This window comes from Thalassophryne amazonica, chromosome 21 (genome assembly GCF_902500255.1).
Source record: "Thalassophryne amazonica chromosome 21, fThaAma1.1, whole genome shotgun sequence".
NCBI classification, from domain to species: Eukaryota; Metazoa; Chordata; class Actinopteri; order Batrachoidiformes; family Batrachoididae; genus Thalassophryne; species Thalassophryne amazonica.
This window is the reverse complement of record NC_047123.1, coordinates 36,020,168-36,038,992: the sequence shown is the minus strand read 5'-3', so window position 1 is coordinate 36,038,992 and position 18,825 is coordinate 36,020,168. Positions and strand designations below refer to the sequence as shown.

Here is an 18,825-nt window from a genome sequence, read left to right as displayed (position 1 = left end):
TACCTTCCACCGAGAAGGTCCGTGATTCAAAGCCACATGTGCATCTGAAGCTGCATTCGGGAACCATATGAATATGTCAAGCAATGAGGGGGAGTGCTGAGTTTTGTTAAAAAAAAAATGAAATAATCGTCCAAAGTCTCCAGTATCCATCAACTTCCACATGCAAAAACATTTTAATTATACAAGTATCGGACAGCACACGACACTAGCAAACAAACCGTGCGCTGCTTTACTCTGTCTGCACGGAGCTTAACCACACAATCATCCTTCAAACTCAGCTCGACCGCTGCAGCACTCCACTTTCACAGGAATGTATCCCCGTTTTATTCCCGCTTACACCGGGAAAAATATGAATCCAGTGGCAAAGTTTAGCCACAAAAATAACAACAAAATGAAGCTTGTATGTCTTCCTAATTACTTAAACAGGCTCACATGGAGCCAGAAGAGCTTCTGGTCAAACTTGTGGACTGCATTCTTAAACAAACATAACTGAGAGTCATATGATTCAAAGAGGAAAAAAAAATCTCTTTTGCTTCGGGGCTGGTGAGAAGTAGCCTAATGTTACCTGATAAACACACATCAGCATCACACAGTTTGTTTTTGTAAAACTTCAACATGCTGGTTTCCAAAGTCTGCAGCAGTTTTTAGACGTCTCAGTTTGTAGCACTGCTGAGACGGAGACGCTTGTAGATGGTGAACGTGCAGGAGAATAAAGATGAGGTAGAACGGCACGGAACACAGAATGCTCAAATACAGAAAAGAGCGCAAACATCTGGCCCCGCCTCTACCGTGTGGCAGCTCCACCCACACTAAATGACATCATACAAAGGCGTCCCACGATCTATAGCAAAGGAGAAGCATGACTGCTGCTGAGAATTATGATGCTCTGGGAGAGTTAGATTTCCTTTTCCATTATGTAACACAACCAGCTCGCATTTTGGACACGGTTTGCTTCCATCACGTCAACATGGGCTGAGAGGAAAATTTTGTGGGACAAAGTTCATGCAAGATTAACTTGATGCAAAAATGCTCACATGCACAGAACAGCAAATTAAGGGAGTGCATCAAATTACACAGAAGATCTGCTCATAAAATATGGAGTTGAAATAGTGTGACAGGCTGCATAATCTGCAGCTGTCCAATCAGCCGGCTGCATTTATTTGACCTTAAAATCCTCTCAGCTGTAACTGGATGACTCAGAAGTCCTGAGGTGGTCAGAGGGCTTGTAGGTTGGCCACAAATAAACTGTAGTGAAGGTTGCTTCTGCATGATGGAAGCTCCTCACGGGCCGTGGGGGGGTCCTCAGGTCCAGACAGTCACTCGCATTTAACTAACTCACCTATAACATGGCTCCAAAATGCACCACCAGACCTTACAAACAGATTTTACCTGCCGTCTTCCCCATGGGAACGTTCAATAAACTGGTTTTTTTTTGCGGGGGATTTTATATGGCAAAAGGAAAGACTAGCGCCTGGTAGGATGTGCTGGATTTAAGTCCATGGTCCAATTAGAATGCCACCCAATAGGAGGGGGGTTAAGGGACGTCCTTTTAGCCTGGGTTAGACGTGGAGCCCATCTGGAAGAGAACTAGTTTTCTGGAGCAACGAGGACTTGGTGTGACCAAGAGCTGGGTGAAGGTCAACGGCACCTCTGAAATTAAACGGAGGTTGAATTAAACTCAGTTCGGCATTCAGATGGTTTTGCCTGATGTAAATAAGATGTTCCAAATTTAATCATGAGTGTCTTTAGATTGCTGCTTTTGCAGCACATTAAAGTCACCAATGGTTGATACGCATTACTGCGTTGTGCAGTCAGAAGTACTTTGTAACCTCATGCAACAGTCAAAAAGCTGATTTTACAGGACCTGTGGACATATTTGGTAATTATATCTTCAAATGCTCATCGTCACTTGTTGCTGAATTGTCAAAGTGAGAAAGAAGGTATGTTGAGAGCACCCCTCCCCTTTCATGGTCAAAATGAGGGCTTTGGACTCGTTCCCACAATGTGAAGAGTATGTCGGGATTAAACACGCCGCTGCCTTTAAGGGACAAATAAGGATTGTGCTGGATTGGCTTGTGCAGGCTGCAGCAGAGGAACAAATGATGGAAGCCTGAAGTCCCTGCAGGACACGCTCCCTCACTGGAGGTTTGTGTTCTCTTGCAGGGTTTGGTGTTTATTGAACAGACATCCTGCGGCAAAAAGCCGGTATTCCACCCGGACCCATGTCAAAACATCGATCTGGGCAGAGCATCCGGTGTTCTCTTTCTACTCACATCCTACGCAGGATGAACTTAATGTGGAGTCAAAGTACTGAAAAACCCTTCCAAATGTATAAGGCATCAAAGAACAGGTCAAATGTCAAAGCTCACATGACACAATTCCAACTTAACTGTCCTGGTTATTGGATCAAGTGAAACTATTTTACAGTTAAATCTTCTCTTTCACTCTATATTACTGTCTGGAACACTGAGTCACAGCTGCAAGACATCTACTCAAAACCACGGCCAATCATCCATGTTTCACTAAACGTTCTCACACCCTTGGTTTGAAAGGAAAATCTTTTTTCCGCATTTTTGCTGGAAAAAAGTCTTACAGATGGGAATAAACATTAAAGCTGTTCACCATTTTGATGATGAATTCTTCAAATCAGCTTTGAATGAGTCACATTTATCCAAATGAGAATTTCTGCAGTCTGTCGATGTGAAAAACTCACAATGAATCAAACAAAATAAATCTGAAAACTCATCATTTTACAACAGCATCATTTTGTTTTTATGCATTGATTAGCTTAAAAGCTGAGCGTGGAGAGAAGAGAGAAAGAGAGGGGACAAATGTTTTAAATAGACATAAAAACACAGATTAAAGGAGGGAAGGCAGAGGTCCAGGGGCGGCGGCGGCGCAGGGGGAGGGGGCTTTACAGCTGGAGCAACAGCACCCCCTAGAGCTAAGAAGAGATAATACAAAGCCTCCCTTTTATTTTGAAGGAATGATCATTTACTTATTGTGTCCTGCAACACAGTTAAATCAGATTCCTGCTCCAGTTCACAAATATGATCAATTCCAAGGTTCAGTAATAAGATGATAGTAAATACATTATTCCACTATTACACACACATTCCTGATCTTGGTCCATGGATGTGGTTGGTGCCTCTGTGGTTATTTTTCCATCTACAGTCGGCAGCATGTGTCCCTGGAGGAAACAAACCATTCAATTACGGGCCGACTGCAGAGTCAATCAGAGGTACGTCCTCAAAAGGAGCCAGCGATCAGGAAGAAAAAGTTCCAGAAAATCAACCCAGCCATGTGACTCGTGTATTTGGACAGAACCAGAACATGAACCCACGTTCTGTCAAAGTGAGCCTGAAGAGCAGAATCAGTGATTTTACTCACAGAAATAAAAAAAACTGTTATGTTAAAAAAAAACAGTATTTATTGTGATGCTGAAGTCCTGCTTCAAAGCGTAGCTTGACTGCCATTTCTCACTTTAAGTCATGCTGGATCAAAGTGTCAGCAAAACTAATGTAATTTTTTGCAGAGCTGACTGGATTATTTAATTGGTTCTTATGTCTTGGCTTTGATGTATCGTGCAGAACATCAACTCGAACCCAAATAAACAAGACAGAAGTGAAAACATCACCTCTCTGGTATCCATAAAAACAATCTCAGGATTTACTTGCAGGCTCAAACTTCAGCCATTTCCCTCTAAATTTGCAAGAACGTTTATTAAAAAGACTGAAAAATACGGGGACCTTTCATCAGAACCTCAGTGACTTCATACAGTGTTAGTGGTCAAAAACCTCCTAAGCGGACCTTTAAAATAAATGGCCATATGAATGTGTTCTGAGCTCAGCATCTCAGTGTCCAGTGATTCTTCCTCATGTGCACTTTAAATGATTTTCACGCCGTGTATTTTGGTTAAGGGTCAGAGGTTGGTTGTCTGGACGGGCTGTTTGCAGCACCAAGTGCCCGCTTCTCCTCCTGCTGAGATCATCCTCTCACATCACACCGTTACCACAGGCAACACACCCAACGCCAGTGGTGGGCACAGCTAACCAAAAAGTTAGCTTTGATAGCAGCTAATCAGCTAGAAAAGTTATCTTTTATACAACTGAAACGATAATCCACCAAAACATTTATCAGAAGCTACAGCTAGCCAATAACTTTCGGTATTGTCTCCAGTACATTCTCAGCTACTAACAAGCCGATTTTTTGAGTTTCAACATCACAATCGCTTCTGACAGAATCAATGGCAATCACAAACATTGACGCCCTGCCCATTGCCAGAGGCTCCTGTTGGCTACTTATTTTGCAGCAGTAAAGCAGCTGAGAGGAGCTGAGCTCAACTCTACCCGAGTAGGAGGAGCCTGGCTACTAGGCTGCCACAAAAAAAACCCTAAAACAAGTCATTACCCTTAACAGCAAACAGCAGTCCCACCGTGAGGCAGAGGTCTTGAAAAGGAAAGCACATTTGACTTATGGTTTTGATTTATAAATCAAATTAATCCAGATGAATAACTCCATTAATGTCAACTCTGTCATTTGTAAGTTACAATATAACACATATCTTTTCATTTTAAATAATGCATTAATTCTGAAGTTTTGTAACATTCAATAAGGGATGAACAACAGCAGTTCAAAGTGTGATTATTTTCAAATAGATCTAATTCAGAAAGTTTGCTATGCAATGTGAGCCCAATACAGCCCCTGGGTCATTAGTTTGAGACCCCTGCAATGTAGTGATACTGTATGTAGCAGATTAATTCCATATTTTTATTTTGAACTTGTGCAAAAAATGAAATTGAGAATAAAGTGTTAATTACTGTGTCTGCCTGCCTGCCTGCATTGGTACGTGCAAGCATGTATGTGTGTGCCCACAGTCTTTGCTGTGGCCCTGCTGTGCCAGTTAAAGCTTGGCATCCTGGGAAGTGGAGCGGCAGTGTCAGCAGTAATCTGAGCTCTTTGTATCCACACACACAGTCGAGGCTATAATCAGGCTCATTTTTCCTCCAATAATAGCTGTAATCCTCTCATCTCAATGTGATGTGCAACTTGTGACAGGATCAGAATGGCGACTGCTGGAAATTTTACCTGGCCTCTGACTTGTTTTAAAATGGCTGCAATGAGCTTTAAAAGCCAGAAAGTAGCAGTGAGAATTAGAGCGCAGTCAGAGTGAAAAATGACAGCAAAGAAAGGTACGGGGGTGAGCAGCGTGGGACACAGACGAGTGGGTGGGTTCGTCATCCCAACCAGCTTTAGCAAGCAACAGTTCAAAAACAATAAATGCTGTCATCCAGCAACTGATCAAATTAATAGAGGACATAATGAGGTGGAAGTAAGTAAATGGTAGGAAACTTTCATGCGCCCGATCAGTCGAAAAAGAAACTTTGTTTTATTAATGTAAAATACTGCAGACCTGCTGAACACTGACACCTGCTGGATAGTACCGGAATGTGCATTCATACAATATTATGAATTGTACAAGAATCCACGTAGGTTGCTCGTTTCTCATGCACAATTTAATAAAAAATATTCACGGTACATGTCATGGGTACAATTTCTTCGTGTTATAAACGTGTAAAACATGACAGGGCGTCTGCGAATTAGCGTGAGTTAATGTGCAGTGGTCAGAAGGTTTTAGAGAAACAAACAAGTTCCCATTGTAAGATTAACAACCAGAGCGCATACAACTCCAATGAAAACAAACAGCACCTAAAGAAAAGCCAGCATGGGGGGGGGGGTCTGTTTCACCAAACTACAAATAACATGAAAATCAGTGGCAGATCTAATATAATGATGTAAAAATAATGTCAGGACCTATGAAAACATGTACATGTATTTGCGTGCAGAAGTGTCGCGTGTTTAGAACTACAGCGTGTGAACTAACGGACAAATATCGGACACTAAACGGTGGCAACACACGCGGGTGTGCTATGATAAAACCAGAAACACAAAAATACAGACAAGGCCTCAACAAATACACAGAGACATATAAACCTGACACAGAAAAAAATGACATAAGTCAGAAAAAGAGAGATAAAAAGATGCTCTCAGACTTTTCTTCTATTTCTACACAGTAAATTCTCCAGATGGTTTGAAAAAGCCAAGGACTGAATGCTGCTGGAATTTCCTGATTTCTTAACCAGTTATGTTTTTTCTTTCCCTTTTAGACAGATCTTGATTTTGTTTCTGATGTTATATTATACATGTTTTTAAAAAGCCTTTAAACTATGAACATGCATGCTCCTGTTTCTTTGTGAATCCCCAATGGAATGGTTCTTGTGGACTTGTGGTCCTGGACTTGGTCTTGGTTGGTTGTTTGTTTTTGTTTTTTTGTTTTTTCACACTGGTTGCGGTTGACGTCATTACAGAATGTTTTTGCCTTCAGCAAAACAAACCTTTGTTGCCTATTTGGACAAAAGCCACTCTGTTCACATTTACATTACAGGACTGACATCACATGATGACCTCACTGGGCGTCGTCTGACAGTGACACACTTGGCCTATGTCGAGTTCCCTGCATACATGCATTCATTTACCCCTGCCTGTGCAGTGTAATGTTTGATTAGACCCCAGATCACTGTAAGTCCATGCTTGTGTCTTGTGTTAACTGTCCTTTACAGCTCAGACCAACATAACCATAGCGACACTGTCACAACAAGATTATGGCACCAACATAATGTGTTTTCTTGTGTTTCAAGGCAAAACAGCTTCAGAAGCCTAAGAAAAAAAAATTTTTTTTTTTTAAATCTTTCACTTATCTTGGCCATGGCATTTGTGCCTCTGAGTCCTTGTCCTTTGAGGTCAAGAGATGCCTGGGAAAAGATCATGGAGTCATGAGGTCACTGGTCAGAAGTGTCTGATGACGCTGATAACTTTGGATGAGAATGAAGGTCTACGTTTTTATGGTTCTGGTGCTTCCATTCTTACTGTATGTAACAAGTGACCAAAGGTGACAGCTGGATGTCTTTAGTACTAGTTCTTTTTGGAGGATCCTTAAGTGTCATTGGAATGAGCTTGCATCAAACGAATGGTTACTGAGTGAGACTCAGGTGAGAAGTATCACCTGCTTTTGGAGGGAACATCAGCTGTGACATTTTGGTCATGTGACATGTTTCTCTAGCTAAAGAAAGCCAAAAGGGATGTCCATCTTTCACCTGGCTGCAGCAGACAGACGGTTACTTTTGAGGGTGGAGACAGAATGACTGACTGCCTGGGTGGTTGCTATCTAGGACCCAAGGTGGTTCTATGGTGTGGTAGACACGGCAAAGTATGGCATTCGAGTATGCTCCCAGACCTACCAGAGGACCTGCCTTCTTGGACACTGGTGCTCTATTAAGAACCAAAAACCTGCCATCAGTGATATTTTTCTCAAATTTTAAGTTGGGCTTAATGTAGGAAAAAAAAAAATACATCAACATTTTAACAAAGCACATCACTATATGAAAGTTGTAAAAACCACATTGACAGATGTTTTGGGGTTTTGTTTGGGTGTTCAAGCTTATTTAAGAGCAATGTTTTGGTAAAAACACTCAATTATTAATGGTCAAAGCCCACAAATACATATGTATTTTTCCTATATATTTGACAAAAGCTACATTATTTGTAAATCTCTGTCAAAATTATTATTGTTAATTTTTTTTTAGAGATCACATTTGTCTCAAGGCTTGAAGGTGATGAGTCTCTGACTCCACCTGGACGTGATGTCAGTCCATTGCAGGATACTCCAAAGCCAAGGCCAGTATCCATTTACAGCTGGGTGGACTGTGAGAATGTAGATGAAGGATGCAGACAAGTAACCTGAAACCCACACCTGGAGATGAACCCCAATCTACAGGTTGGTAGTTCAACTTCTATCCCACAATCCCACTTGCTCTGATAATTTTCCTTCACCAATGACGAAATGTTTTGACCGATATTCTCGGTCTGTCTGATAGCAGGATAACTCAGAGGGTAACAAACAGATTTCGATAAAATCTGACAAGCAGACACAGGAAGTCACTGATTCAATATGGATCTATGACACCTGGACCTGAGATCCAGAAGAAGAATGTTTGGCACATAGCAACATTTAATGAAGAAAAGGTGTGAGAGCATGTTGATGAAATTTGGTGAGAAGATGGATAATATCCAAGAAAACGAGGGAATTTATTTTGAATTGGAACCAGAACATATTTTCAGGAACATATGTGGCCTTGATGGAGGTATGCGCTCCCTGAGTGCCTTCTAGTTAGAAACCGAGTTAGGAGCAAAAATACTAATTCTTCATTTTCTTCTATTTTTCCTACAGATGGGAAAAAAACAAACCAACAATTACAATAAACACTTTCTGGGCTGTCCCTACCAAGATGGCCGTATTTTTTAAAAGAGGATCACTGTCACTTCACTGCTAAAAATAAATACATAAATAAATGAATCACAGCATAAATGAAAAAACAAGCTTGAATCAAAACCTTATGTTATTTTAAAAATAAAGGCGGCTATAATGTAAAACGATAAAGTCATACTCACGCCACCTGCAGTGTTACATGACAATCGCACCCACAGACGAAGGCTAACAGGCAGCCGTCAGTAATAAACTGACACGTAGCAGCACAGACAGCTGCACTAACAGAGGGAGACAGTTGAAATCCACATGCACATATGGCAGAAAGTGCACCGTTAAACAATTCCTGGGAGGCTGTGAAGGAAATGAAAGCTGGTCTTTTATCACTGTCCCATCACTGCCACCCCCAAACTGCTGCACCGTCTCTGTGGATGCTGTGCGCTGCACACAACCACAGCGGCAGATGTGACCAAGATTTCATCTGTAATGCCTCAACTCCTGCTTAAAGCTAATGAATTCAACAAACACCTGTTGCCATGGCACTTAAAGCCACAATGGTTTGGATAAACAAGTGCAGGGTGGGAGCTCAGAGTGAAACTGTAGTTGGCTGAGAAAATTAAACGGCACGGACCACTGAAGCCTAACTCGGGTCAAAAGACTCTGTGTAAAGTCAAACGTTTTTTGATGGTTTCAGCTTTAGGGAACCTCAGAGTCACAATCCATTTACGGGCAAACATTACACGGGGCTGTGCTTAGGCGAGGGGAGCTTAAAGGCAGAAGACATAAAGACTGACAGAGAACAGGGCTTGTTTTGACAGCTAAAGCTCTGTGCAAAATTCCAAACACACAATAAGGACAAAGGCCTTCATTGAGCAGACGCGCTTGGTGTCAACTCTTGCATCATATCTTTTAAGCACCGGTGCAGCAGACAGTACGACACAGTTTATGCACTTTTATATGCTGGCTCCAGGCTCACTGCTGTGACTGCACATTCATGTGTCAGCAACTGCATGCATCAGAAATGTATATACAGACACATTGCACATATCAGCTATGCTAAAGGGACGAAAGCAGCAAACACTCGGGGCTTCTTCTATACTTTCTGGTTTCCATGTGTAGCACTGCCCCTAGTGGTAACATGATACTACTGAGGCAAACAGACGTGCACAGATTCTAGAAAATCCTTCGATTGTGACCATATGGACATGCTAAAAATCACAAGCTCTTTTCATGTCTTCTCTGATGCACGTGAGGGAGTGTGTCCTTTTTTTTGTGGTCTCATCACTTGAACTCACAATGTCACTGTGAGGTTCATTCTTCCTGCAGAGGGGGAAGTCCACCAAGAGAATTCTGGCCCGAGCAAATTTCCCTTCCTCCCATTTCTAGCCCTCTCTATTCCCCCTCATTCAAGACTCCTTCCTCCCTCCATCCGCTCCCTTGTTTCTTGTCAGCTGGTGGGAGAATCCAGATGTGAAGGAAAGGGAGAAACAGGGAAAGAGAGAGAAAGAACTCAACATTTCCCCCATGACAGACTTCATTGTCCAAGACCTTTGCACGAGTTTTTAGCCACATACACATAAACAATTATGTGCTGTGAACAATAGTGCTTCTCTAGATGAGGCCAGACTATGTATGTGTGTGTGTGTGCATGCATGTGCACACATGTGGTGACAAAACAAATCAATGAGCAACATCTGTTGAGCGATTTGATGTTGATATTTTGCCGGTTCATTTACTCCCTGCCAGGATATATTGTCGTTCTCATTCCATGATCAGAATGGAGCAAATTGATAAGAACAAGTAGTGATGCAACATTACTCTTTGCAAACATCACCTTCTTTCTGTTTATCTAGGTTCCAGTACAGGTGAAGCCCTTTTACGTGCTCCACAGAATAAAACACTTGTCTGATATCAGCGGGTGAAATAATTACATTAAATTTGAATAAAAGCAACTAAATTCTCAGTTAATATGAATATAGCTGAGTATGCTATAAATTATGTGACCAACGGATGTCAGTAGTGAGCTGTTAAACAAGACATCAACATTTGGTGACGTTTCAAAGCTGCTTCAAGACTTCAAGGCCTCATCTCACTATCACGATGTCTTCGTTGGGTACGACATTCACGCCAAATCCCATCTTCAGAAAGATGCTACGAGTATACCTGCCATTAAAGATTTTGCAAGTATGGAACCGTACGTTTGCTGTAAGAACAACCCAAAGATTCCTGAAGAAAGCTGGGCAATTCAGAATTATAACCAGAGGAAATTTTTAATGATAAAATACAATATGACCAGCTCTTGCTGTCATCGTAAATCCATTACCATAGAACTGACCAGTCGACCATAAAGTTGATGTGGAGAAAATAAAGAATTTGGCCAGTTTCAATGACAAATCAGTACCTGTCCCATTTGGACGACATAATGAAGTGCACCTGTACACCCAAAAGCTTTTCGCTCAGACAATCAGAAAACATTAATATCGAATCGTCGTCCCACTCTTACATTCTAACATAAGTAATTTAATTTCAAAATCAAATCGTGCAATGCAGAACAGTTTTTTAACTGCTGTACACCACTTACTACCAAAAATTCCAAGTTAATTGCAACTGAAAATTTAGTTATGCTGTTACAGATTTGCATACGCCGCCACATGGCGAAAACCAGAAAAATCAGTTTAGCACTCACGTAATAAAAACAGAAAACCTCCCTGGGATGTTACGACTTTGGGGGGAGGACAAATTATTTTAAATCTGAAACTTCAGCCATGGCTGAAACAAGATCACAGCAATATGAGGGAAAAGTCCATTCACCATGGAAACACTGATGCACTACAGGTTTTGAAGGTGAGAACAAGGGTTCAAACTCTAAGCTTCCAGGATGAGTATGTGTGAAAGAAGAGGGCTTCCCAAAGTTACCGGGTTTTGGATTGGACAGGGCCAAGAACCAAACTACCAGCCTCATTACTTAACAGAAAACACTTAAGATGACCCGATTGTAAAAATAGCGACGATTAATCAAAACCAAAACCTGTAACAATAATGGACAAGTCCAGCCTAAGCACTGGGAATGCTGGGAATCCTTTATCATCCGTAGTGAAGTGATTTTGGAAATGGCAGCTATGACAGGAGCTGGTGTGTGCAAAGTCAGATAAAAGTAAGAAAAACTTTAATACAATATACCAACAGCAAATCTCGAAGAACATTACACAAGCAAAAACACAAAGACCAAACAACTACATATTAAAAAAAACAACGAATCAGAGCATGATATTTTACATCAAGACAAAAAAAGAAAAAAGAAAAAACGATGAGGATGCACACATACTGAGAGAGAGAACCGACCAAATTAACGAAACCACAAACACGCACAGCCGTGTGTAACAAGTTAAGAGTTAGCCAGCAAAAACGGAGCTTATGAGTAAGTTTCATGAGCAGCGTTTTTTTTTACCACCGACTGTATAAAAAGGTTATTTCTTGCTCTTTAACACGCCGTCCCAATGTCACGCTCTAATGTGCTAACATTCAACAAACTCAGAGACATCAGACAGAATGTGGCAGATTCTGAAGCCGCGTTTTGGATGTCGGTACTCACCGTGTTTCCCAGTAAATCTTTTCTGCAGCACTAACACAGACCACGTCTTTGAGAGGAGCTCCAGCGAGCACTGTACAGTGGAGAACAATGCATGTCTGCTGGAGCGCAGAAACAGAGGTCCAGTCATCAGGCTGCCGCTCTCACATGGAAGGGGAGGGGGACGAGCTGCAGGACGGTCTACAGTTAGTCAGCTTCAGCAGGGGGGAGGGATCTCATCCCACCGCGCTCCACATGTCCCAGTCTTTCCCTGGTCTACACATCCTCTAACTGGTTTTTACTTTGCTGAGGGTGGTGACTTTGTCACACACACATTCACGGATTACTGCCAACTTTTACCATGACTGGACGTTTTGTAATCACCCATCTGTTTGTCTGTCCAAGTGAGTCAATATGTAGAGGCTGCCATTTGATTAAAAAAAAAGACCTACAGAGTGAACTTTATTTAAAGCCTCCCATCCGGTGCTTATTCTCAGATTCCACAATGTGAAACAGATGAGACTCAACGACTCCCCCTGGATGAGACACCAGTCCATCACAGGTCACATCCCCAGCTGAGGCTGTTACCCATTAAAGGCTGAGTGGACTGAGAGAATGCAGATGAAGTGTCTTGTCCAAGGACACAGACAATATGAGCAGGAGTCAAACCCGGATCTACATACAGGTAGCTCAGCTCCAACTAGCCCGACAACCGGCCCTTAATTGGGCCTGATACTGGCCTCTCTCTCCTAGCCTGTGATTGGTTGGCGGCCGAGACGCTGATGTCAGCCCATGCGTCAGCCTCACGTTGATGTGGTGTGAGCGCTGCTCTCCTATTGGTTGTTTAGGAGTGCGAAATCTCACTCCAAAATGGAGGCCGGTTGTCAGGCTAAGCTCCAGCCCACAGGGCAGTACTTATTATACCGGCGTGCCCTTACTCTAAATTTAACTTTTCATTTTAGGTGATCTAAATCTCTGATGCAGATGTTTGCTGAACATATCAGAACCGCAAGCAAGTTAGGAACCAGCTACAAATGAGGGATGCTTCTGGAAGTAACACTTGAATTGACTGCAAAATATATCAATGAGAAAATGATCCAAGCAGACATTTTTTCTGAGCGATGACACCCAAAGGTGCTGTAGTTGTCCCAAAAATGCCTTGATTTTGTCCCTGATTGGAAATAATCCACAACATGTACAATTTACCAACTCAAAACAAAACCCACCTGCAGACATGATGGAAAGGAAACACAGACACGGCAGACATATGGGGACACGAGACGCGACCCAATCGATCACTGAAAATTTGATGTATTTCTCCATTTGCGTCACCCAGGCATCATCCAAGCAGCAGAAAATTACAGGGCTGTTTGGGTTTTGGGTCCTCCTCTCTCTCTGACACCCATTTTTTTCCCTCCTGTTTGCTGAAAGGCCCTATTTCACCAAGTGGCCCAAATACCACGGCATACTCAGGGAAAGAAAGAAATGCATGAGAGTCAGAGTAATCTGATCCAGCTAAAAGCAATAATTATTTGAATGAGTCACTCAGCAGTGAGGTTTGGGGTTTTTCAATGTTAATTCAGAAGAGAGGAAGGGAGAGGGGAGCCAAAGAAGAGGAGGTTAAAAAAAATATCCAGTTTTGGAACAGTGAACCTCCTGAGAACTCCCCGAGGTCATGGGAGTGAAGAAAGGAGAAATTGGGGGAAAAGGAAGAGAAGGACAGACATGGTCTTGGACGGGTACCAGAAAAACTTTTTCTCCTCATCCCACATTCATGCTGGAGGACAGATTGCTGACAATCAAAATAACTTTGGGTACACCATCCTCCCAGACCGGGCAGATACAGACACAGTGTCAAAAAGGAATCAGATCATCGGCATAAAAGTTAAACCACATGACCTCAAGTAGTGGAAACTCAAAACTCTGTTTTGACCAACCATCGCAAATGTCGTGTACAAAGGTTCCAGAGCTGACACGCACTTAAGCCATGGAGCTGGTAGCTCAATGGATAATGTAGACCTGAGTTCTATTTCCTATCATGCTACCAGTCAGTATTCTTGAGAAAAACACAGAACCTGTATTTTCTCAGTCCACCCAGCTGGAAATGGGTACTGGCCTTGGTTACTGGCCTCCACAGCTACAAAGATCCAGGAACTCAGCTCAGCTCAGTTGCATCACCTGTTTGCCTTATCTGCATGGTACCTCGGCATTACACGATCAGACTTTTTACGCATCTATAAAGTGAGAAATTCTTAGTCCAAACAACATAACTGCAGTGATATAAGCCCACTTCCTCCTCGCCAACCTGTATATTTCTTGTATAAACAGTTTTTACAGCTGACCTGCATCCTGTATAGATGTGGTGTCTCAAAAGTAAACGCGGTGCAAAAGTTCATGTAAACTTGCAATGATGAAATTGTAAAAAATATTTTCCAAGAGCTTCTCAAGGATGTGCACTGGGGCCAAAATATGTAAACACGCGGGTATATAAGATCACGTCCACAAAGATGAGAGAACAGAGGAAAGAAATGTGGTCTGCATTCTTTGTCCCAGTGATTGGATGGGATATTTCCTGTATATGTACTGAACTATTTTTAGTGTTTCTAAAGCACTGAATGAGGGAATTTAGAACAGTTTGTCTGAAAACATCTGGTCAAATCCCAAGAAGATTGTGCTTGACTATTTGAGATATGAAACAGCCTTGTATCGTTTAATATTAACTTGTGAAGTTTTCTTCTAATCCACATTCATGTCCCAGAACAGCAAAAAATTCACATTCAGAAAAGAGGGCAATGCATGAACGTGTACTACAACAGAAAACACACTAACAAACATGCAAAAAGGTGGCTGAGAGGCCTGTATGCAGTAATGAGGCTGCTTGCTGGCAGGTACTGAAACATCTAAGAGTCCACTGTGCATTCTCTTCCTGTAGAGCTGCTGAGCTAGTTTTGCTTGTAAGGATGTGCAGATCACCTGAGTGAGCAGAGAAATCTACTTGCAGGCAACTGTATCAATTTCATATTAACAACATCCTCTAACAATTAATCTCAAGACATCAGCAGGATACTAATTGACAAAGATTAAACAGGTAGTTCAACTGGGATAAGGAGTTTGGCTACCAAAATGTATACCTGGGTTTGATTCGCAGACATGCTATTGGTCTGTGCTTTTGGACAAAAGACCATCTGCATCATCTAAGCCTACCCAGCTGTATATAGGTACTGGACTTGGCAGGAGAAGTAACCTGCAATGGACTGGCCACGGGGAGTCACAGACTACAGAACTGAGGGATAGGCATTGGCATCAGTGGACCTCAGTGCCTTTCTAGGACGTCTTATTCTTCAGTCATAAGTAATGATGACTCCAGTCAAAAAGGGAGGAAGCGTGTCCAACAAATTCTCCATGACTTCAATATGTCAATGGCTGCAGATCAGCAGAGGAAAATGACTGAATGGATGAAGTGTCAATCTTAATGGCACATTCTACAACAGTATGTTTTGACTGGTTTGTCTGTATCTCTCTCCTTTTTCTGTCCATCACAGAGGAACACACACAAAACCCATCAAAACTCTCAGAATCAATTAGCACACTGTAAATAGGCCATTCAATTACTTCCAGCACCATCTCTTGTTCCTCCTGAGGCAAACAATCAACCCGCAGACACAAATTAACCCTGAACAAGAGTGCTTGTGTAAAATCCGATCACTTGCGAGCAAAGATGGAGGAACCAGGGAATGAATATGGGGGCGTGGTCAGTGTGGACTGTGGATACACATTGGGCAATTAAGATTTTGCCTCATGAGCACTTTTGGCTTTATTTTATAGAGTTTAACAGTTGGATTTTGTTGAATTAACACAATGTGTCAGCATCACAGTGTTGTACTTCAGGCTTGATGTCATCTATTTTTCCTACTAGTTTCTTTACCAGGACTGATTTTACTGTCAGCTTAACCAGCTCTCTCATCAGGGATACTGGACAGTCTCACAAATAGCCTGAACATATTTCTCGCCGACCGTCTGGAACCAACTGTGCCACTTACTGTAACATCATGCTGCCCGAGAACACAGGCACCCTGGATTACTGGACACCTATGAAATCTTATCGTGTAAATTATGTAGCTCAAAGTTGTCTCATCAAAGTTTCATCTGGACAGGAATAGGATATTAGGGTGAAAGTATCCCAACAAATTTTAGTCAGGTTAAATGAACCTATAAACTAAGTATAGATTCAGACAAAAAAAAAAAAAAAAAAAATACTGAATCTGCAACTATCTCACTTAATATACTTAAAAAGGATGCTTTAATGTACGACTTATCTCTTTGATCTGCGGCAACCGAAATATTTTAAGGATTTGTGGTCATTACTAGGACCCACTATGCTGAATATTTTTAATGGCTGGTACTGTTACTGCATGTTTTAATAGTGTATTGATTGAAACTTTTCTTCGCAAACCTGCCATTGTACAGCATTCTTTGCCAATTATAAAAAAGTCACAGGTTTCATCAAAACCTGTGACTTTTCTGGCCACTAATACTTGAACCATCACAGTCAGTGTTCAGGACATATCACTACAGAAACAGCCATCTTAATGAGACTAACCAAAAAAACAAACAAAAAAAAAAAAAAACACCGGCACTGGCATTATTCAACACAAAATGGGAAATATTGAAAATTTTCAGTAAAAATTACAAAACAGCTGCATATGTGTCAGCATTTAAATGCATGAATTTATTTATTTTTTGGCTGTCTGACCCTGCCTGACAAAATATAATAGCACAATGAATTTTAACAAGAGGTGGTTATGGAATTTAGTGGCAACATCACATTTAAAGCAATTTACATGCAAATTAAAACAAGTGGCAGCTACACTGGGACTGAAGAATGAGTGCATTCTCATTAATTTAACGAACAGTCTGCACTTAGTGAGCAAACAACCTGCACCACGACAAACCTCCTTAATATTTACACGGCTTAGACAGTTTGCTTTTGGGTTTTTGCATGATTTTAGACGCTTTTCAAGGCAATGAGAAATTTGTGGCATTCAGCCACTAGATGGCAATAATGTTCCGGTCTTTGCAACCCCACCTCCCTCCCAAGAGACAGAGACACACACGCACACGCACACACACACTGATAGGCATGCCAGAATGGGGAGTGAACGTGATGAAAGACCGCAGTAAAAAGCAGACGACTGGACGCAACCACGAAGCACGTAAGACTGAGGCACAGAGACAAGCAGTCCGAGGCTTTTCTCTCCCACGGTTCACGACATACCACAATGTAAAAGTTTGCAGCTCCAATCACAGAGGCATCGTGCAGAGCGCTCTCAATGCACAGCTCATTTTTTTTTGTCAGCAGATGAGAGTGACGGCTGTGGGAAGTGTTCTTGTTCTCTGTGAGTGGCACAAACGAGTTTAGCTGTAAAATGAAATGGGCAACCGCTCTGAATTCCATAATAGTATTAGCGCTAAAGGCTATGTGGGGGCTGGTTGTGTGTTGATGAAGACAGACAGGCGAGCGAGGAAGCAGAACTCCATTAGATTTAGCCTGAAGGGCTGCAAAGCCACAACGCCTGGACCCACCACGTCAAGCTGCATGTAACTTATTTTCTTTCTCCAAACAGTCGAGCTGCCAGCATCTTTTCTTTGCTAAAGGTTCACGTCGCTTGTGGGCTGAGTATTAACTTAATATTTACTTCATTTTGTACTTGTGCCCGTGGTTCTGCTACAAGGAAACCACTGAAGCAGTTACGGTATCATGGTTTATGATACAACTAACTCGATCACAGCGATTCCAGCCCTGCTCAGATCAGAGCTCTTTAACAACTGCTAATAAAGCGTCACACAGTTTCATCATTGCAGTCATGTCTGTAAGTTTGACAGCTGAACAATTTCAGCATGAAAATCTACCAAAATCACACATTTCATCAAGAGCTCTGGAACATAAGGGTATCTGCAAGAGGAGGTGGAAAAGCTGAAAATGCCGTGGCTGTCCAACACAGTCCCACTCTTTATTCAAGAGTATGGTCTTTCAGTTTGAGAGCATGATTTGCTAATTTCACAAATTGTTTAAAACCCTGTATGTCTTCCTTATTCAGATGACCTCTTTTTCTTGTTTGACAGTAGTTGGCATCCAGCTTAATGGGGCATCACTGCCACTTTCTGCCCCAGAGTGTAACTCACAGTACCTCTTTCACATCAGTATAGATGAGCATCTTGTCACATGTGCACAGTGGCCACAGATGATAATGCAGTTTTTTTTCCCATATATATCACTTTGAAATACAGTATAAGTCACAGGACCAGTGTGCAAGAAAGAAGAAAATAGTGACAGAGACTGGAAAATATGGCATTCTGGGTGGGTCGTCTGTAAATACAAGCCTGGTGTCCTCCTCCCTAAAGTACATCTTCTGATTTGTCATGAGAATGTTTTAGTAGTATATCATGATCATCCCGCTGATGCTGCTCCTCATTTTTCTTTTGCCTCACTCTACTTCACAGCTAAAATCACAGGTTTGGGTCAGAGTAGTAGTAGCCACAGAAGCAGAAATCCACTGAGAGGGCTGATGATTGCCTGTGATTACAGTCTGTATCCAACTCGCCCTCCAACCTTCTCCTCTGGTCTCATCTGGCCAGGTCTGGCTAAGGTAATGCTCTCCACATTCCAGTCATTAAATGAAGAGAGACGGAGTGAAGAAAGCTCACGAGGGAGGCACTGACATCTCTTTCACCTTGACATTGCCTGGAGGTTACAGCTTGTGTTGTAGTAAAGCACAGTTCTGGGAAGTGATAGTTATGTGAATCAAGGGTTTCTGATACATAAGAGGTCTCTGTGTGGGAACTTTTACTCCCTTGGCTCTCCCTGGTTTGTGTGCTGAGAAACATGCTGGAACATGTCAGTGAAATGTGTCTGAAGGAGTAAAGCGTGGGTCAT

At 42.0% G+C, this 18,825-nt stretch overlaps 1 protein-coding gene across 4 annotated transcripts in view; it reads right to left on the bottom strand.

Moving 5' to 3' along the window:
* The window catches only part of sash1a (SAM and SH3 domain containing 1a), a 212,115-nt gene that overhangs the window by 74,898 nt on the left and 118,392 nt on the right, over positions 1–18,825 (bottom strand). Inside the window, exon 1 of one of the 4 annotated variants that reach the window (XM_034162695.1) lies at positions 11,916–12,004. The exons of the other annotated variants lie outside the window; for them this stretch is intronic. The gene's annotated coding sequence lies outside the window, so the exon portion shown is untranslated. Of the gene's footprint in view, positions 1–11,915; positions 12,005–18,825 lie in introns of those variants that run through there. 4 annotated transcript variants of the gene reach the window in all.